At 47.6% G+C, this 23,786-nt stretch overlaps 2 long non-coding RNA genes across 3 annotated transcripts; both read left to right on the top strand.

Moving 5' to 3' along the window:
- The first annotated feature begins 3,087 nt into the window (after positions 1 to 3,087).
- On the top strand, positions 3,088 to 4,893 carry LOC131491616 (uncharacterized). The gene is made up of 2 exons (XR_009251550.1): positions 3,088 to 3,740; positions 4,729 to 4,893. It is a non-coding gene; the product is annotated as an uncharacterized LOC131491616 (long non-coding RNA).
- A 6,841-nt stretch (positions 4,894 to 11,734) lies between these two features.
- LOC131491615 (uncharacterized) lies at positions 11,735 to 21,333 on the top strand. 2 transcript variants are annotated; one of them, XR_009251548.1, is made up of 3 exons: positions 11,735 to 13,157; positions 19,514 to 19,700; positions 20,350 to 21,333. It is a non-coding gene; the product is annotated as an uncharacterized LOC131491615 (long non-coding RNA). The 2 variants fall into 2 exon arrangements; XR_009251549.1 differs by lacking the exon at positions 19,514 to 19,700.
- Positions 21,334 to 23,786: the final 2,453 nt, after the last annotated feature.

The raw sequence follows: 23,786 nt of genomic DNA, 5'->3' as shown, positions 1-23,786 counted from the left end.
GGTCGAGTCCCGGCTCTGCTCTGCGCCCGCCCAGCCGCGCCAGCGCCCCAGGCTGTAAAACACACACTGGAATAAAACTTCCCCTCTGCAGAATGTCCCCACTGACCGGGGTGGGGGAGGGGGGTCCGAAGAGGTTCCTGGAAGCGCTCTTCTTATTGTCTAGACGGGGAAACTGAGGCTGAGGAAAAGGAAGAGCACTGCCTGGAGTCCCCCCGTCAGCGGCGGGCTGCTCCCCCGCCTGCTCCTCCCTCCGCTCCGCCTTGAAATGCTGAGCAGAGTCCCCTCTGCTTCTGGGTGCCAGGGCGTGTCACCGTTCATGTCGCTGCAGAGCAAGAGGCTGCTGTAGACAGTGGCAGCGGTGTCCCCAGGCAGCCTGCTCTCACTGCCTGTCCCCGTGTGCACCTTTGGGTGCACTGGCACCCTCCTCCTCCAGCCGGGCAATCTGGGGGTCCTCGCAGACCCTCCTTCCCTCAATTCCCGCTGTCTGGTCTCAGGTCCCGCCAGGAATCATTGCTCTGAATCTTTGCTCAGCCTAGCTCTTCTTTTCCTGCTCTCCTCTGAAGCCTCCATCCCAGGGGGCCTCCACTGGCCCCTCCTCCCTTTCCTGAGCCCCAGTCCGCACTCCCTCTTCCAGCCCCATAGAGACTGTTTACAAGTTCCTTACTCGCTTTAAGTCCCTACCTCATCCCTCCATGTCCTTGTCAGAGAGACTCACCTCCTGCTCCAAGAAGATAGGGTGTTTGAGGGGAAGGGAGGATGAGGAGGGGAAGGGAGGTGAGGGTGGGGTTCTGCTTAGGGTCCTTTCCTCTATGGTGGGGCTCAGCTGTCCTGGGGCTGCTTTTTAGTTGTAGAGGCTCCCTGAGGCCCCTTTGGGAGCCCTGAGTCTGTGCCCCTCTGGGGTCTTGTTCCTTTCCCCTGTCTCAACCCTCTCTCTGTCCTGGATTCTTCCCTCACTTTGCAATAGTCCCCAGTGACCCGGTCCTAGTCCTGGAGTAGCCTGCTCTCTTGAGCGCCCTGTAGCCAGCAGCCCCTCTCTCTCCTCTCCTTGGCTGTCGAGCCATCTACCCCTCATTGCATAGTCTCACCTCCCATCCACTCTCACTTGCCCCACAGAAACGTTCTTTCCTAAGTTGAAAACGACCTCCTTGTTCCTAAATTCAGAAGACATATTTTAGAGTTTAAAAAAAAATATGACCTTTCTGTAGAATTTTCTAGTTGATCACTGCCTACCCCCCCCCCGCCCCCCCCCCCCCACTTCCTGAAACTCACTCTTTCCTGGCTTCCATGAAACCTCTCTTGCCTTTACAAGCATCTCTTCCTGCCTGTCCCCTCAGGCCCCTTCTCTCCCCATCAGGCATCCTCCTGGGAGCATCTTCCTTGATGGTGGCTTCCATTACCAACCAAATGATGGTGATGATGACCATGAGAAGGAGGAGGACTCCTGAATTGTATGGAATCCAGATCTGACTCCTGAGCCTCAGGCTCATAGCCAACCACCCTGGAGACATCTTACTTGGGAGTTTTACAGGCATCTCATGCTCCTTGTGTTCAAAACAAGCTCATTGTCTTCCCCTTGCCTGCTTCTCCCTGGGGCCTCCCGACTCCACTCGTTGACAGGGTGACAGGGTGACAGGGTCACCGTGCACTTGAGGGTCATCCATGCCTCCATCTCTCATGTCCAATCAGCCAGTTAATCGTCAAGGCCTATACATTCAGTCTCCAAGGGGCCTCTGTGTTCCTACTGCCATTTCTTTAGCTGTGACAAATTCCAGTCTTGTCCCCCTACAGCCACAGTGATCTTCCTAAACCCATAGTGTATCAAGCCACTCCCCTCAGTGGCTCAGCACCACCCTCGGGTCACTGGGCAAGCTCTTTAGAACATCCTACAAGCCAGACTCCTCAAGACCACCAGATGGCGTTCCACATTGGAGAAATTCATGGACTAAGGCAAGAGTTCTCACTGTGGGCTCCTTTTTCTCATTTCTAAAAATCAAACATCCTTTCAACAATGTCAGTTCTTAGGACTTTGATAGCTACCTCCTGATTTAGGTCTTGAAACACCTCCATGAGGTAGGTGCTATTTCTCTCGTTTTATGGATGAGAATAATCGAGTCTCACAGAGTCCGAGGTCACAAAATAATCAGTTTGAACACCCGTCTGTTATTTCTTATGTTCTTTCCATGACCCAAGAGGAGGAGGCTGCCAGGGACTCAGAGACCACTCTGACCATGCCATAGATCTAAGAGACCTTCTCACATTGCAAACACCTTTTCCCGTGTGCCACTGTACCTGGGACCTGAGCCCCCACCCTGAGTTCTGGGTCACAGAGAACCTGCTCCCACACCTAGTCTCAGATGGGATAGGGATGACAGACGAGCAGAGGATCAATAGCCATCTGTCCAGGCTCCACTGACAAGCTAATCTTTTCAGTAAACATTTCATTAGCCCCTGCCAGGCTGCTCGCACCTGCTGACAGGAGAGGCAGAATGGGGTGGGGGCGGGGGTCGGGGCCCTCTGCTTTATAATAGGCACAGATGTCAGCCTGGGTCTCCTGGCCCCTGAGATCCAGCTAAGCTCAGCTAGAATGCTGGTGCCGTGCACTGGCGGAATCCAAATCATCCCCCAGATTTTTGTAAATTCCCGGGGACTCATGTTCTTTTTGCTTCCTCTGGCTTTCGGGACTTACCATCTAAAAGAGACCTGCTCCCACTCTGCTGTGAAGCTCTTACAACTTCTGTTTTCCCTTCATAGTACTCTTACTGCTGCTGCTGCTTATTGCGGCTACTGATATTGTCAGTTGTGTTAACACTGACAGTGGCAAGCACCCGCCATGTGCTGGACTCTCTGCTGACCTATATGCATTACCTTTGGTAAACCCCACAACGATCCTATGAGGGAGGTGCTGTTGTATTTCCCCATTTGGCATGTAAGCAAAGAGTCTCAGAGATTTCATGGAGGAGTAGGGGGTAGATTCTGGGTTTGTCTACCTCTAAAGCCCAAGCTCTTACCCCCTGTATTGTATTTGGAGTTTGTGGAATTATTTGACTAACCTCTCGCTCCCCCACCAGACTGGGAGGTCTGCAGAGGTAGGAAGCACGTCTCATTGCTTCACCACTATGTCCCCAGGGCAATGATTTTTTTTATAAAAAATAATGCGAGGTATCGTACATGAGTTTGTTTAGGCTTTATTGTTCTGAAGCCAATGGAGGTAAGAAGCTGGTTTTTATTTGTTTTTCTTTCGTGGAGGGAAGCAGTGTTTGTTCTTGCCACGCAGATGCATTCTCCTCAACTGTTTCAGTCTGGGTGACCTCTCATTTAGCCTGCCTCCTCTGTTTCTTCAAACCAAACAGTGTCCATAAAGCATCCTTTGGCTAGCTGATAACCCCTGCTTTCCCATCGCTCTAAATACGCTCCTCCAGTCTTGCATGTCGGGCTGTCTCGCGTTTTCAGAATTGTGTTTGGTGGCTTTCTCTCCGCTTCCTCATGTTTCTCCTGTTCAGCCTCCTGCTTTATGTCCCTGCTCTGGGCTGCCCGTACCTACAAGGTTGCTTCTGGAATCTTAAATGTCTCCATGCTTAATAAAAACTTGGTGCTTTGGGTGATTTCCAGGAAAAGAAAAGGAAAATATGGACCTGCCCTGAGATGACTTTATGGGGACTGGGGTGCATCTGTCTACGGGGAGCAGCCCAATTGCTTGTTGGCAATTGGGAATACAAGCTCACTGGCACCGGATCTTTCAGGTTTGCGTATGGCTGAGAAAGGACCCAGCCACACTGTCAGTGTCTGACTCTAAAACCCTTGGTCTCGAGCATTGTATTACAAGGTCCCCGCTGGCTGTGCTCTTGTAAGAAAAATAGGAAACACCGATAGGCTACAAGAAACAATTAAAATCACGTATCGTGTTTCCACCTAGAGAAAATCACCATCGAACATGGGACATGGTGGTTAAAAGCATTCTGATTTTTTTTCTATACATATACGTACAGAAAAAGTATTATCACACCAGGCATTGATTTTGAAACCAGATATCCTCATTTGGCACCATAGGATGAATGTATTTCCATGTCAGTAAACACAGATTTATTTAATTTTTAGTGGCTTTATGGTATTCTAGCATATGCACGAAGTATGATTTATTTAACTAGTCTTCTACTGACGTGGACTGTTTTTAGTATTTTAGTATTTTAGTATTATATATATATATATATATCCCTGTGGACTCCCCTGAGTTTCTCCGCTAAGGCAAGGAGGCTTCTTTACAGTGACACTTCTGATGTTCGGACCGATAATTCTTGTTCTGGGCGCTGACCTGTGCCTTGTAGAATGCTTAAAGCATCCTCAGCCTCTACTCACTAGATGCCACTAGCAGACTGCTCCCCGCCCCCTCCCCCCCCCCCCCCCCCCGCCGATATCCTGACGATCAATATCTGTTGATCGCCAAGTGTCCCCTGGGTGGCAAAATTGCCCCTGCTTGAGGACCACTGCCTCCAGGATAAAGTTGTTAAGTGACAAGGGTAAAGGATACGCATATTTGAAGACTTCTGTTACCTGTTGCCAAATTGCCTTCCAAAAGGTACAGGATCTTATTCCCACCAACAGTGGAGGGCGGTGCCCCATTCATCCCCCTTGTGAATATTCGCCTTAACATAAAAAACCACTTTACTGATCTCAAAAGAAAACGTTCTTTCCGTGTTTGTTTGATTTTTTTTTTCGTGTGTTTATTTCTAGGGTGAGGTTGGACCTTTAAAAAACCACGTTGATTGTGTTGACTGGCTGTTGTTTCTTGGCAAACTATCTTTCCTTATAACTATTTTTTTCTTTTGGAGCATTCCTTTTTTTTTTTTTTTTTTTTCATTTCATCTTTTAACATATTAAATAAAATGTGCACATCTATCCCGGCTTGCTGTCTGTCTTTCTGTGTTGATATCTGTGGTTGTGTTTGTGGTAAAACCCTTCCGGATCTGGCAGTAGAGTCCAGGGAAGCATCCTTCCCGGTTCCCTTCCAGGGGCTGGAACTGTGGCTCTGCTGGGGAGCCTCCAGGGCCCCAGCTTTGCCTGGTAGAGGATCCTATTCAGGTCATGCTCTTTTATACCAAGATCTACTGAATGTTCCTTTTGTGTTTGAGGGAAAAGTTCTTGCTCTGGACACCAGCGTGTCAGGGGACGGCCTTGATCGGGGGGGACTGACCGGGGGCTTGACCATAATTAGTTCAGGTTAATTATTGCCGATCTGTAGATTCACAGCACAGGGACCTCTCTTCCCTTAAGCCGGGGCCTCTGGAGGTTTCTTTTATGAGCTCTGAACCCTGAGGGAAGACTTAAAGTAATGAATTTTCCTGTAATCAGATTTGAGGGTTTGTTCCTTGAGACATCCAGTCAATTGGAGAATTGAGCCCTGACTGGTTTATTTGGCCAAAGGATGCCGAAAACAAAACCCAGGACATCTGATACGCAATCCAGGGAGTAGGTTGGAAAAAATGACTTGATATATTAGATGCTTACCTCTTGTGTTTCATGACTTTGTAGGGGGAACAGTTTTATTTACAAGGAGAAGCCATAATCTGGACCCAGGGTAGGAAAGAGCAGGGTGGCTTTTGTGTTGACTATCAGGGATGAGAGTCTGATTATCCTTGAGTAAAACCTTGTGAGACTCACTTTCACCTTTTTCCCTTATGGCAGGGACACAGTTTATGCATGTTTATAAATATTTAATGTGTTCGGTATTTATTCAGCATTCACTCATTCGTCCGTTCCTTTATTCAATCACCCAGAGGCACTGGGGACGTAGGATCCACGACGCAAGGCTCCTGCACATCTCAAGGTGCTGACAGGTTGCCTGTATGTTGGGAGAAAATAATAGACCGTGTGTGGGTTTGGTATGTACATCGGGGTTGCAATGTGAAAATCTAAGAGGCCTTGTGGCAAAGTTAGTGAGGCTGGTTCCGGGGATCAATAAGAGGATGAGAACAAGGCTGGAGTGAAGGTGACAGGTGACACGTGCACCGGTGGGCCACCAGGCATTCACTGGATGTGAGTCCCTTCTCGCAGGAGTCTCCCATGTGAGTCTCTCAGAAAATGCAACAGCCTCACTAGGCCCGATCCTGGAAAACAGCCCCTTCCAAATGGATGTCCCAGTCAAGGGACGGACGGGAAAAGCTCAAAGACTTTCGTGTTGCTCTGGAGGCCACATGGCCAGAAGCAAAGGGGAACTCCCGGGGATCTCCCTTTTCCTTTTGGCAGAGGCACCTACACAGCAAAACACAGCCTTGCTCTGGGGGGAGAGGGGGGAAGCTGGTGGGGGGGGGGTGTAGAGGGAAGCAGGGGAGGGCCTCTTATAAAGCTGAGCAGCCCAGACCAGCAGATCTGGTGCCCCCTGGCCCTGGGAGGCAGCCAAGTGAGACAGAGGACATAGGCTGCGGAGGGGACCCTTCTGCTGTCTCATCCATTCCTGGAATGAAGCACGTGTATCTTGACTCTTGATTATGCACGGGGCACCTGGGTGACTCGGTCGGTTAAGTGCCCGACTTGGGCTCGGGTCATGATCTCGTGGTTCGAGAGTTCAAGCCCAGTGTCTGGCTCTACGCTGACCGTTCAGAGCCTGGAGCCTGCTTCGGATTCTGTGTCTCCCTCTCTCTCTCCTGTTCCCCAGCTTGTGCTCTGTCTCTCTCTCTCTCTCCCCCTCTGAAAAATAATAAACATTAAAAAAAAAGGATTATGCTCATTTCTAGTTTTTCTTTGCAATTGCATGACTCTCCTTTTCAGCAAATCTCATTGGTGATACAAAGGAAGGCTTGCGATAGAGTTTCTCTTCAGCCTCCCTTGTCTCAGGAGCCACTCACTGGTTTCACACAGGAATGCAGGTTACAAAACTTCAGAAAAAAGTGTTGTAGGGACAGGGATCCCAAAAGGGAAGTTCATTCTAGAATGATGTGAAGCTCTCAAAAATGTCATTCTAAGTGGATTCCATTCTGCGCTTAATTCCCATAAAGGAGAAAAGAGAGAGGAGCCAAAGACACAGGCATGGCCACACTGGAAACTGCTGGATCCAAGCAACATAACTGCCTTGTGCCAAAGATGGGACGAGAACACACACACACACACACACACACACACACAGCAAGGACACGTAGGGATAGGGTCAGGATAGTAGCCCAGCATGACTAAGATGTGTGGAAAATGACAGAAAGGTTTTGATGGTTCTACTCTCTGTGAATTCAAAGTTGCATTTAACTGCATTTTCAAGGACCTGAAAAACAATGGTTTAAACCAAACAGGGCTGCATTTTTTTCTCTCTCTTAGCACAGGGTCGCTCTGGGGGCTTCACCATATGCCATCAAAATCTGCTTGCTACTCTACCATCCTTAGTGAGGGGCTTCCATTTGCAAGTTTACCTCATGGCCCAAGAGGGCTGCCAGCGCTCCTACTATATTGGTGTTCCAGGCAGGAAGAAGGAAGTGAGGGAGAGCAAAAAGGGTGCCTTCTGAATGTGTAAGTTCCTTTTAAAGTAATTCCCCAGAAATCTCCCCAGCGACTTCTGCATACATCTGACTGACCACCTCATTTGCAAAGGAGGCTGAGAAATGTGGTTTTAAAGCGAGACACATGGCCGCATTCAACACTCTGGAGATTCTGATTACTAAGAGAGCGAAGAGAATGGGCCATGGGGAGGCAACTAGCAGTTTTGGACACAAGCTCAAGGAAGACAGTGAACAAAGAAGGGAAAGTTCCCTCCCTCCCCTTCTTAGTCTGGAGTACGTGGTGCACTATTAACAGGCAATAAAAGCCTCTAGCAAATTTTCTTCCACCCTCTCTTTAAACGTTAAAGGGAAGTTCAGACCCAGCGAAGTGTGACAGAGCAGCATTTAAAATGATTTCAAGTTCCAGCTCCCCAGATAAGTTTCAGTGCAGGGTGCTGAAAAGGACTCAGAAATCCAGAGAACGTGATGAGGGAGGAACTCGAACAGGAATCCCATTTTCTGAAGTGCGTTCCACAAGACGTCACTCTGTGTTACACGAAGAAATGGCTCCTTGGCCAAAAGGCTGGGAAACTCTGGACTAAAACAAGTTAAGTGCTGTTTATTTAAAAAAAAAAAAAAAATTGGAGTCATAAACATGCTCACATACCTTATGATTTTTTGTTTTCCTTTCTAAAAGGGAGCATTTCCAAGCTTATTTGATCATGGAAATCACTTCTTGCAGAGCACGCCGTGGGACGAGGGTTCTAGAGTAAACATTTGGGACACAGCGAAGTGGTCAGAGGCTGCCTCCTTACCTGCCAGGCTCTAGCTTTCTCAGAGCACTGCCCGCATCAAAATCATCCTAGCCTCACTGAGGGCCTACTAAATGTAATGTTGGGTCCATGGCCTGAAAATCTGCATTTTCCCAAGCTCTCTTGGTAATTCTCAAAACTCACTGGCGTTTGAGGTCCGCTAGACGACAGAGCCGAGCCTCCACTTTACAAATACTATGACTTGATGAATTCACCTCCAGGTGAGCTCCTGCTGGCCCCCTCAAAACTCATTTCGCTCATCGCCATTTGGTACCCGGATAATTTCCTAGGTGCTGTGCACGGCAGCCTGCATTTATCTTTATTGCCGTTCTCTTTATTGATTTAGGTCCACCTCTGCAATTCGTCAAGCTTGGATTGTATTTTAATCTTGTCCTCCCGAGTAGCTAAGATCCCTTCCAGCTTTGTATCATGCCGACATCTGATTAGCTGGGTCTCGATTCCATCCTTCAAGTCATTAATGAAAATATTAAATGGTGCTGGGTTAACACAACGGTCTTCAGGCCTCTCTGCAGATGTATGGCTCCTATAACTGCCACTGGTCTCTTCTCGGTGCCGTCATAGGTTGGACATCGCAGCCAGCGTTTCGGTTGAAGGTTTTTGCCTCCTTTACAAGTCCACACGTACAGGGTAAATCTAGGTAGAGGAAAATAGAACTACCTAATGAATCAATTCAATAAACATTAGAGCAACAAAACGTCTTCAAGGCATGCTATGATTTTCCTCTCACTCCAATGGCGTGTGGGCCACAGGGTGAAGAAGCTTATCCCAAGTGCGTGCGTTAGAAAGATCAATTTTTCTGTAAAAGGCAGCTCAGCTCCATCTTTGAGCCACACCATTCTGGGCTGAGCCAGGCTCACAACAATCAGCTTGTACGTAGTAATGCGGTGAGAGCTCGCTTTTCTGAACCTTTCCTGAGTGCTAGCTACTGTTCTTACCTCTTTAGAGGCGTTCACTCTTGGGATGCTTAGAACTCTCCCATGACGTGAGCGCTGGCTGCTTCAGCGCCCTCTTCTGGACGGGCTGTCAGAGACACAGAGAAATTGGATAGCCTGCGCGAGGTGCCAGCGCTGAAAAAAGTCAGAGCAGACACTCAAACTCAGGCAACCTGCCTGGTTCCCTCACTGGACTCTGGACCACCACCCTGTGTGGCTACAGCTGTGACGGAGTGAGCAATTTGGTCGGAAAGGCCTATCCAGGGCTCAGAACCCAGAAATTACCAGCAAGACTGTGCGTGGTGTTAACGGGTTTTTATCAGTTGTCTTACTGAATGTTTGGGAGCTGTCAATCGGGATTAGCTGCACCTGTTGTACAGATGACAAGATAGAGGCACAGATATTCCCTCTCCCCCCCCCCCCCCCAATTCCACCCCAGCTCCTGCTGACTCCGTCCCCAGGCTGGCCTGGAGGACACCTGCCAAACAGCCGGGGCCCTGAGGACTCCCCAGGGCAGCTGGGGTGGAGAGACTAGCACCACAGGTCACGTGTTCAGTCCTCCCCACCCTCCCCACTACCCAGAAATTCCTTCTGTGGCCTCCTCCGCAAACCTGCAGCAAAGTGGGGCTGGGCTGAAATTTTCTCCCGTTGAACAAACACGCTCACTCACTCCAGGCTGGGCCTGGCCTCATTCCAGCAGCTGAACGAGACCAGGCCCTGCCTTCGGAGATTTGAAAGTGGAGCAGACATCAGCCAACAGTCCCCACTCACCCTGACCCCGGGGGGCGGAGGAGGAAGCGGAGGTGTCACCCAGCTGTCACCAGCTCTGGGAGAGCCGGTGGGAGCCAGCCAGGCTTCCTGCAGGGGGCGAGAGCTGGGCCTTGAGGTCGGGTTTCAGCGGCAGCCGAGGGGCAGGCGGTTGGCTTCTGGGGGCTTCTGAGGGCGACCGACGCCTGGCGAGCAGCGAGCACCCATAGGCAAGTGCCTGCCTGGCAACAGGCAAGCCCCATCCTCACCTCAGTCCTCAGACTCAGCCCGTCAACCAGGCCCCGGCAGCTCCCTCCTGAACTGACGCCCATCTCCTCCATCAGTAGAGCCACGGCAGCCAAGGACAGGGCCCCCGGGATAAAAAGCTGTCCCCAGACGGACACTTTGCCGTGGCGGGTGGAGGAGACCTGGAGACACGCGTCTTTGTTCTCTCAGTTGGCTATGAAGCACTTCGTCCTTTGGCCACCAGAGGGCGACAGTCGCCCACACATCGGCTACTGCTGCACCCTGGGGCATCCGCCTGGGACATCTGGGAGGCTGTGGAAGAGGACTTTGTCACTGAAATTTCGTGGGGACTTCTTCCCCCCCCCCCCCCCCCCCCCCAGCTTTTAAACGCCTTCAAAGCGGCGTATTCCAATCCCAGGGAGCAGCCTAGTTTAGGGATAACACCTTAGGTACCAGGATACCAGATCCGGGGAGTCTAGACGACTGGTTCAGACTGGGGCTCTGACCCTCCCCAGCCTGAACTGTCTCCTCTGTAAAATGGGATGGTTTCCATGACAGGAGGGAAGTGAAGGGGCTCTGAAGGACACGATGCATGACGAAGAAGTTTTGATCAAAGCTGTTTCTCCTCCTGGTGTCAGTGCCAGTATCCTGCTGGTCACGGAGAAGGATGGGGAGGCCAAGGAGCCCACCCACCATGACCTCGGGTGTCCCGGAAGGTGACTGTGTCCCTACTTCCGAGGGCAGGAGGGAGGCAGGGAAGCTGGGACAGGGTAGGTGGTAGTTCACAGGGTGACGGTTCTGGCCCTGGTTCTGACACCGCCTCACAGTGTGACCTCACGTGTGCCTGGCCATCTGTGCCTCTGGACCTCCCAGCGCCCTCCCAGCTCTGCCATTGCAGTATCTCCCAGCCTGCGGTCCTCTGAGCTGTTTTGAGAGAGAAAGATCACTGCTGTGGGAGTTGGAGGGAGGGGCTGAAGAATAGCCCCCATGCACCTGGAGATGGGAGTTTCCCTCTTCCTTTGAGCCTCTATTTTCTTATCTGTGGAATGGGCAGGTTAGACTAGGTGATCTCTAACCATTGTCTCTTCACCCTGTCTCAGTAAATACACACAGAGTTCATATTGGTGCTAAAATTTCCTGATTCTGATTCCATTAAACAAACAAACATGCCTCTGCCCAACCTGGCCAGGTCTCCAGGGACAGACACTCTGGGGCACATACAAGTGTCAGTTCTGGATCCTGAGCTCCCCGCCCTTCTTTCTCCTTGCCAACGCTCTCTCCCCTCTGGGTCTCCAGTGTGCTGTCTACGACGGGTCATTTTGTCTTCAGGGGCTTCTTCTGTCTCCATCCACAGCCCTCCATCCTCCCAAGTGAGGGAGCTGTCCACAGCTTTGTCCTTTCTAGTCCCTGTCCCCAGTGCATGACCCACCCACAGCCAACACCACGGGCACAGGAGCTATTCCATAAACAGGAGCTGGATGAATATTTAAAGGGAAGTAGTAAGTACTATATTAACAACTTACATGGATGTTGTAATGATCCACAGTGAAATATTCCCTCACCTCTTTGCGAAATTATCATTCCAAACCACGGAATACATTAGGTTTTATGATCTACTCGCTTCCTTGGGGAAATATAAATCTTGAAACATCATCTTCATAGGACAGGGCAAAGAGTCCCCTGGGACACAAGATGTTTAAGAACGTTAACTGAGAATCAGAAATAGTTTGCGATTAATATCGGGGTTTTGTTTATGGGCACAAATAAATCCCTGGTGTAGGGCTGACCTGTAAAAATCTGTCCAAGATGAAAACTCTGATTGCAGATGATGGAAATGGGGAAACAATCTGAATTTAAAGAGGTGATTTGGGGTGCAGGGTTGCAGTGTTTAGGAGCTAATATTTTCTGACCGTAAATTTGTATGCTGTTCAAACATTCCTAGCCACCCACTAAAATAAATACGATAGAGACTAAGAATTTATATCAACGGTCTACAGCCATCCAAGTTTTGTAAGTAGGTCATGTGAAACAGGGAGGTTCTTGTTCCTAGGGTCATTGAAAGATCCCCCCTCAGCCCTGTTGCACCATCACTCAGGTGAGGCCCCCGCTGTGAGATGCTCAACGTTGGGGTGTTGGAGAGGAAGCTGTGTCAGCGTCTGCGGCCTCGGGTGACTGGCAGTAGAGGGTCCTCCTGGGAAGAGAATTGCTTTGGGGGTGAGGAGACCCACGTGTGCCCCCTCACTCAGTAGCTCTCTGGGAGGTTAGGCAGGCCTCTTCTTTGTTTACAATCCATCACGGACTCCTCATAGCTTCTCGAACAAAGTCGAACCCTCAGAAGCTCTAGCCTGGGTCATAAAATCCCCTGTGACTTGACTCTGCCCCCTTCTCCAGGATCATTTCCCATCACACCAGGCTTTCGGGACTCAGTACGTACTCTCCACTTCTTGGTCCCTTAACCTGCAGCTTCTTCCCAGAATGTCCTTCCTCTTTGAGCCATTTGGTACACAAATTGCTATTTTTTAAAAACAGCACGACGGTCTTCTTGTCTCTCAAGCCTTCTCAATGGCTCCTGGGGAGAGGTAGTTTTCCTTCCTTTGAGTTTCTGGTAAACCCTGAACATCGCGCTCTCCCTCTGTCTTGCGACCTCCCTGTACACAGAATGACAGAACCTACTTCCCTGCCTTACTGGTCTTGGACTTGGCCAAGGGGCTTGATTAAACCAGTGCGATGTGAACAGAAGAGCCAAGGCCTTAAGAGGCCATGTGTTTTCGTGTTCTCTAGTGCTTCTTTGATTTTCCGTGGGAAGAATGTGTCTCTGACAGCTGCTCTCCCAAGGAGAATATGGAGTCACCTGGAGCCAATCTGCAATCCAGCCCTTGTCTGGAGCCAACCCCAGCTGCCCTCAGCCTGGAGCAGAGCTGCCTTCACCAAAGCACAGACACGTGAGTGAAAAAAATAGATGCTTATCGTCGGACGCCACTGAGTTTTGAAGTGGTTTGTTATGCAGCAATACTGTGTCAACAGCCGACTGATGCACCATTTCACCTTGGGGCCGGAGCTCAGAGAGGAAGTGCAGTAGAGGAAACCATCTGCTAATTTCGGAGGAGTTAAAAAATATTGGGGCTGGTGCTCTAAGCCTCTCAGAGGAATCCACCTTCGGTGCGATGCCATGTCTGATAGTGGTGCGTGGGGAGGCAGCACCTTCCAGAAATGGGCAGAGGTAGTGCCCTGGCTTCATATTCGATGCTGGGACAGAGATCCAGGAATTCCCACATGTCCGGTAGGGGGTGACGAATGTTTGGGGGGAGCTCTCTGGTTTATATAGATGAGAGATTAGCACAGGGGCACCACAAAGCACAGGCCCTTGGGATCTCAGGTTGCACAAGGTCTCCAGTTATCAGCCTGACATGCCCAGATCAGACAAGGACCAGCCACTGGGGGTCCCCAGGGAAGACCCCAGCACAGGCTGCCCTTATAGTATGAACACATAGCAGTAGAGAATAGATACATGTTGTTTTAAGCCACGGCAGCAACAGAGAATGACTGCAAGCTGGAAGCCTGTTGCTACTCTCCAGCAGCAGGGGATTGTCTGATATGATCTTGTTTTTGTAAAGAAAAAAATGACAGAGATTTATGGGAGAGAGTATAGAGCTGTGGTTACAAGTTCGGCCTTTGGAGGTAAACAGATCTGGAGGTCTTCCTCTGGTTCCACGCTTCCCAGCTGTGTGATCCTGGGCAAGTGACTTACCCTCTCCCAGCCTCAATTCCTGCATCGGTAAATCTCATATTGTTGTTGTGGGAACTGAAATGTGCCTGCTATACAGTGAGCACCCACTAAACAGAAATATCTATTATTATTATTATTATTATATTATACAAAAGGACCTACAGCAATGTGACAGTCATCTTGGGGTGAGGATGACTTTATTTTTGTCCTCGTTTTCTGATTTTTCTATCTGGACAAAATTTCCTTGGGAATACGAGAAAAAACAATACCGGGTGAATTGAAACAACGAAAGAATCTGAAAATGTTTAGAGCTTTTTATATGTCTGATTTGTTCTCAAACAATGAGCTAGATGGAGTTTGTTGCCTCTTGGGTAATGTTCCCATTTACTTTAATTTTTACAAGCTAGTTGCAAATAAATGCTTTCCAATGCCAGTTCTTTTAAACCATTTTTTAAAAAAGCACAACAGACTGCTTTTGCTCACGTGGTTTGTTCCCAAGACCTTGCGGGGGAAGGGACCCTAGCGGGGCACGCGGCCCTGGGAGAAGTGCGTGGGGTGCAGGAAGCCGGGTCTTCTGAGGATGCAGGGTTGGGTGGGAGCATCTTGGGACAGGGGGCAAGCGGGCTGTTGCTTGATACTGGACTCCGGGAGGAAAAAAAAAAAATCAATGTTCAATTGTGGTTGTAAGGAGATTATGTTTACTTAAGAAAGTCATTAGTTGTGGGTATTTCTTTGCAAATGGCTTGAAACCGCATCTTTGCTTAGCTATGCAAATGTTAGCAGGTAAAACGAATTTTATTTCTAATTTTAATTCACCAAACATATCGAGTGTCCACCATATGCCGGGTAGACTGGAGAGTGGATTTGGGCGAGTGGATGAGGAAAAATGGATAAATCAAGGGCTCCAATTTCCATGAGCTTTATTACCTACTTTAACATTTCCCCATATTTGCTTTATTTTGCTATTTCTTTTAAAATTATTTTGCAAAGCCATTTGAAAGTAATTTCCAGACAACGTGACTCTTTACCCCCCATGGATTTCAGCATAAACCTCTTAAAGATAAGAACATAGTCCTGTATCACCATATGCTATTATTACTAAGAAAAATCATTACAAATTCTGTAATATCTAAGTCTATATTCAAACGACTCTCTCGCACTCTCTCTTTTCAGCTGTTTTGTTGTCATCGACACCGATGCTGTGTTTTGAATTGGCTGGGGTAAAAATGACCTTTGCTCCGTGTAGCCAATGGCACTGTGTTCATCCCCTAGCACCCGCTTGCACAGCAGAGTCCTGTTGGAAAGAAAGTCATGGGCTCAGCAGGGCTGCCTTGCACCTTCCCCTTGTGTGACAACAAATATCATGTCTCATAAGAGAAACTGGTCCCTTTTGACTCCCCTTTCCAACGCTACCCAGGAAGAGCTTACGCTCTCATCCCAGAGCAAAGGCTCAGATACACACCTTGCCTGATGTCACCACCTAGAAAGTGGCAGAGCAGAGAGACTCTGAACTGAGTTATGTAATTACAAAGCTAGAGCTCTAGGCGCTCCCAGCTGGTTCGGTCGGTTGAGCGTCCCACCGGCTCAGGTCATGATCTCACAGTTCATGGGTTGGAGCCCCGCATGGGGCCCTGTGCTGGCAGCTCAGAGCCTGGAGCCTGCTTTGGATTCTGTGTCTCCCTCTCTCTCTGCCCCTACCCTGCCTCAAAAATAAATGAATATTAAAAAATTTTTAAAAAAGAAAACAAAGATGGAGCTCTGCTCGTCCCCCCCATCCCCCCTGCCTCCCCTTCTCCCACGTGCAGGAACCACTGGAGTGGATAACTCTGACACCTAAGTAGGAAACGGACCCAGCTCAGTGGAGGCAATTACTGTCCAATGGTGATTCCCCTCACAGTATGCCACAGAAACCATGGCAAGAGCTTCAAGGAAACAAGAGCATTGCCTTCTCCAGAATGACTCCCCTGACAACCTGCTGACTTAGCTCAGGCTGCCATAACAAGATGCTGAAGACCAGGGAGGCTCAGACAGCAGCTCTCTACCTTCTCACAGTTCTGGTGGCTACAAGTCCAAGGTCAAGGTGTCATCAATGTTGGTTTCTGTGAGGCCTTTCTTTCTGGCTTATAGACACCTGCCTCTTGCCGTGTCCTCACGTGCCCTTTCCTCTGTGCGCACTCAAAGAGACAGACGGAGCTTTCTTGTGTCTCTTATAAGGACACAGTCCTTATTGGATTAGGGCCCGACTGTTATGATCTCATTTAACCTCAGTTTCTTCCTTCAAGGCCCTGTCTCCAAATATAGTTATAGCTTAGGGCTTTGGCATGTGGATTTTGGGAAACACAATGCAATCCATCACGCCCGTTCAGTGTTTTTACTGAAAAGCAAATATTTTGGTTGCATCTAAGTTGGGTTTAGCACAGTGTAGATGGTGGTCTGCCTAGCCTAGATGCTTCTTTTCAATCCTGACCATTCCCCCTGCTTAAGCGAGGTTCCCCTGGCTTTACCCATTGACCCAGCAAAAGGAAATGCCAACTGATCACATTCTGGAGAAAAACCCAGCTCAGCCCTCAGTTTCTTCCTATAGTCTTCTCCTCGCACACTCCCACTGTAGAAACTGAAAATCCCAAATATTCACTGCCCTGTCTCCTTTGCACCAAGCAGGACCATGACCAGGGCTTGGCCAAATCAGACTCGTGCCCGTGATTTGAAGTGTGGCCTGCTGAAGCGGAGGAGGGATCCTGCAGAAGCCCCTCCAGCAAGGCGTCGGGAGCAACGGCAGCCAGTTTCCCGAGGTGGCAGATCTGGTGGCTGCCTCAGTGGGGCAGCAGCAGTGGGGTCTCCACTGGGCCAGTGATGAACATGGTTTCCAACACTGTCCCAGCTGCATGGCTTCTGAGGCCCTCTCGTATGCTCTGTGTGCTACTCAGCGTCCTACGGCAAAGTCCTTGTTGGTGTGAATTACTGAGTAGATTTCTGCCACTTGCAATGAAGAACTCTGGCTGCTACCTCACCAACTCTGAAAGCCGTGCAGGCATGATCCATTACTAAAAGGAATCGTCTTATCTATTAGCTAAGCACAAGGGATGCTGCAAACTTCCTTTTCTTTCCAAATATACTCTTTCTCTTGGAATAATTTTAAACATACAGAAAAATTGCAAAGGTGGTACAGAGTATTCTCATATACTTTACAACCAGTTTCCTCTATTATTTTTTTTTTTTTTTGGAGAGAGAGAGGATGGGGGAGGGGCAGAAGGGGAGGGAGAGAGAATCTTAAACAGGCTCCATACTCAATGAAGAACCCCACATGGGGCTTGATCTCATGACTGTGAGATCGTGACCTGAGCCAAAATCAAGAGTCGGACGCTCAACCAACTGAGCCACCCAGGTGCCCTAGTTTCCTCTATTATTAATATCTTACTTTAGTATGTTACAGTTGTCACAGTTAATAAACTGTTACTGATACATTATTGTTAACTAAAGTCCAAACATTATTTAGATTTCTTTGTTTTTACCTATTATACTCAATGTCCATTTTCTGTACCAGGACCCCATCCCGGATTTAGTTGTCATGTCTCCTTAGTCTCCTCTTGGCCATGACAGTTTCTCAGACTTCCCTCGTGTTTGATGATTAGTTCTGAGGAGTACTCATTGGACGTTTCATAGAATGTCTTTCTATTGGGACTTTTCCGATATTTTTCTCATGATTAGACTGGGGTTATGGGTTTGGGGGTAGGAAGACCACAGAGGTAAGTTGCCCTTCTCATCATCTCATATCAAGGATACATCCCATCAACATGACTGATCACTGTTGATGTTGACTTTGGTCAGCTGGCCCAGGTTGTATTTGTTATATTTCCCGACTATCAAGTGACTCTTTTTTTTTTTTTTTTTTTTAGAGAGAGACAGCATGAGTGGGGAAAGAGGGGCACAGGGAGAGAGAGAGAGAGAGAGAGAGAGAGAGAGAGAGAATCTCAAGCAGGTTTCACACTCAGTGCAGAACCCAATGTGGGGCTTGATCCCATGAACGCATGACATCATGATCTGAGCCAAAATCAAGAGCTGGACACTCAACCGACCGAGCCACACAGGCCCCTCTATCAAGTTACTTTTGTTCTTTCTTTCCATTGTGTAGTCTTTGGAAGGAAGGAGCCATGCATAGCTCCCCAACTAACAGAGGAAGTTATGATTCACTTCCTTGTGGGTGGGATAGCTTCTGCACAAAAATTTCTTTTCCTTCCTTCCTTCCTCCCTCCCTTCCTTCTGTATGTAGGTATTTAGTACTTATTCAGATCAGTATGGGCTCATGGGTATTTATTTTATATTTTGGATTATAATCCAGCACTATTTTATTTATTTTGTTGCTTCCATATCCCATTAGCATACCCTCCATCAATGTGGGCTTTAAAATCTGTTTTGTTAGCACTTTCTTCCTTTGGCATTGTAAGGTGTTCAAGGCTCATCTTGCCTATTTCCCGCACCATGCTGGGGTTGGCCGTTTCTCTAAGGAGTGTCAATTCCTTTCACTGGAGAATGGTATTTGAAACCACGGTTTGGGTGCTAGGTATGCTTGTAGCTACTGAACGGTTCTGGCCATTTCCTAAGCCTCTCAGCTGAGAAGACAAGATGTACATGGGTACACTAACCTGTGTGTATACGCACGCCTATACGTACTCTATGTGCGACCGTCTGTGTTTATATTAAGTTGCGTAGGAACTCATAGTCTTATCCCCAGCTCCCATCCATTGCGCACTCGGCACCTGCGAACCTCCCACGCCCACAATGAGAAACCTCTTCCCCATCTGCCATCCATTTACATCAGTGTCCAATTCCAGTGTACTCACAAAGTAGGCTCAGAATTAACCCTCACCCCAATGGGAAACAACTTTGTCAACTACAGTAGAAGAGGTTTATGTGTCATTCCTTTTGCCTTTAGTTGTTTTTTTTTTAATTTTTTTTTTTTTTTACATTTATTTATTTTTGAGAGACAGAGAGACAGAGCACAAGTGGGGAGGGGAGAGAGAGAAGGAGACAGAATCCAAAGCAGGCTCCAGGCTCCGAGCTGTCAGCACAGAGCCCGACGTGGGCTCAAACCCACGAACTGTGAGATCACGACCTGAGCCGAAGTCCAGCGCGTAACCGACTGAGCCACCCAGGGGCCCCGCTTTTGCCTTTAGTTTTGCAGACACCACTAACTCGCAAAGTTACCTCAGGCAGCACCTTCTGCTCCACCCCTTTCAGTAAGGCTGTTTGACTTTTGTGCAAAATCCCTTTTTTCTCCTGTTATGCAGATCTCAGCCCAGACGGAGTCAGCCTCAGACAGTCCCTAGGACCCCATCTTTCTCCTGACCATCCTTCCTCTTTTCTATCCTCTGTCGTCTTCCTGAAACCTGCTAGCCCTTTCCCTGGGGTGGGCCAGGGAATATGAGCTCGGTCTCGAACCTGAAGGAGCAGAGGAGAGTTCTTCCCATCAAGGAGTGATGATGCTCCATAGACCTCCGGGGGATGAGGTCCAAGGTCCCAGATCCCCCAGAGGATAGAAACTATAAAACAAGAACCATTTTCTCTTCTTAGGGTTCATGGTCTCTCGGAGAGTTACTTCCAGTATATTGTTTTTCGAACTTAGCCACCATCCACAGACATGAGGATGGAAAGGAAGACAGGGGTGAATGGGAACAGGGAACAGTGTCCCGCCACGTGGAAGACTGTGTGGACTGGCTGCAGGGTTGGGTGAGAGTCAGTCAGGCCACAGTTCCACAGGGTAAGGATTCTCCCCAATCAAATCGTTCATGGAAACAAAATTTCATTTGCTTTTAAACATTATGTTCTTCAAATTTCTCTGTTATGTCTATTTTAAAAAAATCACCAGTGTATTGGAATACTTTGAAACTCACCCACTCCTGGCTGAAAGGTGATCTAATAACAGTCTGGTGCCTGTCATAATCTCTGCGGCTCTGGCCTGGGGGTCCCCAAGTTTGAAGTGGCGTCCCTCATTCTGTCCCCGGGGGTGCAGAGGGAGCCTGACAGCCCGTCGTTTCTTGCCTTTGATAAGCACCTTCCTAATACGAATTGCACCTTCCCCTGAAGTAACTTTTCCAGCTTTACCCCTCACCCCACCCCTTCTGTCCCTGTTTAAAAGGAGGCTATTCAGACAGCTTGAGAACAATGATGCTTCGGGATGGTTTAATCGGGGAAAGGAAACCTGTAGAGGGTCTTATCTGGGGTGAGTGTCTCAAGCATCCAAGATTATCTCCCTGTCACCTTGTGACCCATCTTCTTCATGCCACCTTTTAATTTTGGTAGCAATTACGGTGTATCTGGATAATGCCCATTAGCATATTCATGGTCATCTCTTCACATTTATTGTCCACACGACTCATTAATCTTCATCTACTTTGTGCGTTTGACAGCTCAATCTATTTTGCAATCTCTGGGAAGCAGCCATAGCCCCCAAAGCCTTTGTTTTCCTGTAAATAAACGGTGTTGGGACCAGAGGACAATGGTGCATCCCGTGGTGATTGACACCAGCCACGGCTACTAATCAGGATGGGACTTCATCGCCAGCTGAGTCGAGTGCATTATGGGGCCATTGTTCCAACGCTGCCGGGGCAAGAACACACACAGCCAGTCACCTTCGCAAGATGGGTTGATTGTTCTTCAAGATTAGACCGAGTTGCCTTATTATCCGTCCCAGACAACAAGGCATCTCACCCAAACAGACGCATGTGCAGGGATGGCCGGTGTGCTGGCCAGATTTGAATTGCTAATGTATAATCTGCCCGGCACAGATGTGCAATGAATATTTGGATGTTGTTTTGCCCGTCAGTCGAAGAGGCTGAATGGATGAGGTGATGAGTATTCAGTGATGGGTCCTGGACGTTGGCCAACAGCAGAGTTTGAGAACTTGTGCTGACGATAATCAGATTACCCTGCAAAGTACCTTTGCGGTACTTTAGCAGCAAATTCTGTTAGAGACTGGTTGGTGGAAAGTTCCCTTTCCTTTTTGGTGCAATGAGATGTTTTGTTATGTGTTTCAGACTTGGAAAATGTATAGAAGTTGCCTTTATCGTGCCCTCACCTACCAACACTTGAGGCTGTGAGTAATGCAGAGCTGACTGGTTGGGTTTGAATTCACCGTTTTCTAGCTTATTTGTTTAAGCTCATTTTGCCTGTTAAAATATGGCTGAAAAATTCTATCAGCCATATAGAGCTGCTATGAGAATCCAATGAGTTGATGTACATAGAATAAGTCCTAGAACAGCGCCTGGCTTAAGCATGTGCTCAACAAATGTTAACAATTACCCCATTATTGGTCATTTGCTTTTTCTCAATGTTACTGTGGTCAAGTAGATTGGATACACCGAAAATAAAGTTAAACCATGTTCATTACGTCAGGATGTCTCCTGGCCTTCACTATGCTGCTTTATCTGGCACAACTCCAGGTGTATGGGACATTTCCCGTATTTATATGATCACAGAGTCCTTTTACCTGAAGCATCTCTTACAGCTTATTCCCCCAGAACATACTATAGGAAAAGCTGCCTAGAATATAACACATTTGCAAAGCTTTCAAAGAAAAACATGGGATTCAAGAGTGTATATATAATCAAGCTACTTATATGTGAAAGCAGTAGGAATTAATTATGCAAATGCATATATTCTCTCTGAAAAATATGTCATTCAAAGGTAGTATTCCACACGGAGGGAACACAAGGATGGCAGCTAAGAGCTTGTAGGAACGCAGTGAGACCAGTGGATTGCACTGAAATAAGTCTAAGCAATCATAGCGAATATCTTGTTAAATAGACATCAAAAGATTAAAATACCTTGAAAGAAATTATGTATATTAAAATAATGGGATAACAGCATATAACAATGCAGATCAAAAGAATGAAGAATGGGAAAGAGAAAGCAGGTGATTTTAAAAAAATTTTTTAAGTTTTATTTATTTATTTTTGAGAGAGAGAGAGAGAGAGAGAGAGAGAGAGGGAGAGAGAGGGAGTGGGGGAGGGCCAGAGAGAGGGAGAGAGAGAGAATCCCAAGCAGGCCCTGTGCCGTCAGCACAGAGCCTGACGAGAGGTTTGAACTCACACACTGTGAGATCATGACGCAAGCTGAAACTAAGAGTCGGACTCTTAACCGACTGAGCTACCCAGACGCCCCAGAAAGCAGGTAATTTTTTTTAAGAAAAAAAAAAAAGAAGGTAGAACAGATTATCATCTATCATCTATCTACCTACCTACCTTCCTACCTATCTAAAGGTGTAATAAAAGCAATTCTGGTAATTGTTCATTAAACATCAAAGGCTGGGGCACCTGGATGGCTCAGTCACTTAAGTGTCTGACTTCGGCTCAGCTCATGATCTCACAGTCCATGATTTCAAGCCCCATGTCAGGCTCTGTGCTGACAGAGCGTGGAGCCTGCTTCAGATTTTGTCTCCCTCTCTCTGACCCTCCGCCATTCACACTCTTTCAAAAATAAGTAAACATTAAAACAATTTAAAAAAAATCAAAGGCCAATACTCTTAGATATGAAGGGGGGAAAAAACCCCTAAATCCAAGGTTGCTCCTCTTATTAAACAAACCAAAAAATAAAATATTCTAAGTTAAAATATGGGTAAAATATGATTACTCAAATGTGATCAAGAAAATCAGGTTTGGGAATATTAATATCAAACAAGGCAGAATTCTAGTTAGAGAGTATTACATGTTAGCAATTTCATTTCTTTATTCCAGTCCCTTGCACAAGGTGGGTCCTAAACAGATAGTAGGTTTATTGTAAAAGTGGAAGCAATTGGCAAAATGTATGTGGGAAGGGATGGTTTGTTTGCCAGGGCCATTGAGTGGACTATTTTAAAGGATCTCCATTTTAAGTACTGGAGAGGACACCTGCTTTGTCTGCCTGACTTACTGACCTCTGCCTCCTTCCTCTGCCCTGGGCTTCCTTCTCCTAGCTGTATGAGTCCTGCTGCTGTGGGATCCTGGATTCTGGATCCTGGCCACAGTCTGTGGGAGTCAACCTGCGCCTAGCAAACCGTAGAAACTTGCCCCTGACTTGCATTAAGAGAAGGGTCTGTCTCCATCCTTCACTGATATTTCTCCAAACTCTGAAAAAGAGGACCTGATCCACCTGGACGATGCAAGAGGGAGTAAGAGGGAGGTCTCTGCTGCTATTGGTGACTGTGTTTCCTGCCACGAGGAAGAAACTGGTCTACAATGAATGACAACGAAGTCTGCTACACAGAAATGGTATTCTGGTGGCATCTGAATTTCTAGTTTTATTTGATCCTCAAGCCAGACACACCCCTGCACTTCTCCTGGTTCCGGTGTGCAACTTTTCCTTGTGATAACATGATCCATCCCTGCAGATTCCCCAAAATTCCCTTGCCTGCCTAAGCTAGTATTGGGTTTCTGTCACTTGCAACCGAGAGTCCTAATTGTGAAGAATGTTAAAGAGTGGTACATACGTCCTGACACAGGATATTGTACTGCTCTAGTGAACTGGAGTGTTGAGTTAGGTTTCCTGGTCCCACAACACAACAGAGGCCTCACATTTGGCTGAAAGCAAGCTGGTCAACATGGTGATTTGGGTTGAAAAGAAACATTACCAGTTAGTGATTTTTGTTTTTGACAATTGCTATTTTTGTGTGTGTGTATTGGTAGGCAGTTTGGCAACCTTCTCATGTGTCTATTTTTTTATGCTTCTCCTTTTGAAATTTCCTTCTTAAAAGTTTAAATATTTGCTTTTAGAAATTCAAGTTATTTCTCCTTGAGGCTGCTCATAACTGTAAAAAGTTGGACTAATTTTGATACATAATAATACAGATTAATATAGAACAAACTGTACA

The sequence above is a fragment of the Neofelis nebulosa genome, chromosome 12 (assembly GCF_028018385.1).
Source record: "Neofelis nebulosa isolate mNeoNeb1 chromosome 12, mNeoNeb1.pri, whole genome shotgun sequence".
NCBI lineage: Eukaryota > Metazoa > Chordata > Mammalia > Carnivora > Felidae > Neofelis > Neofelis nebulosa.
Note: the sequence above shows the minus strand (reverse complement) of the source record. Positions and strands in the feature narration are given on the sequence as shown.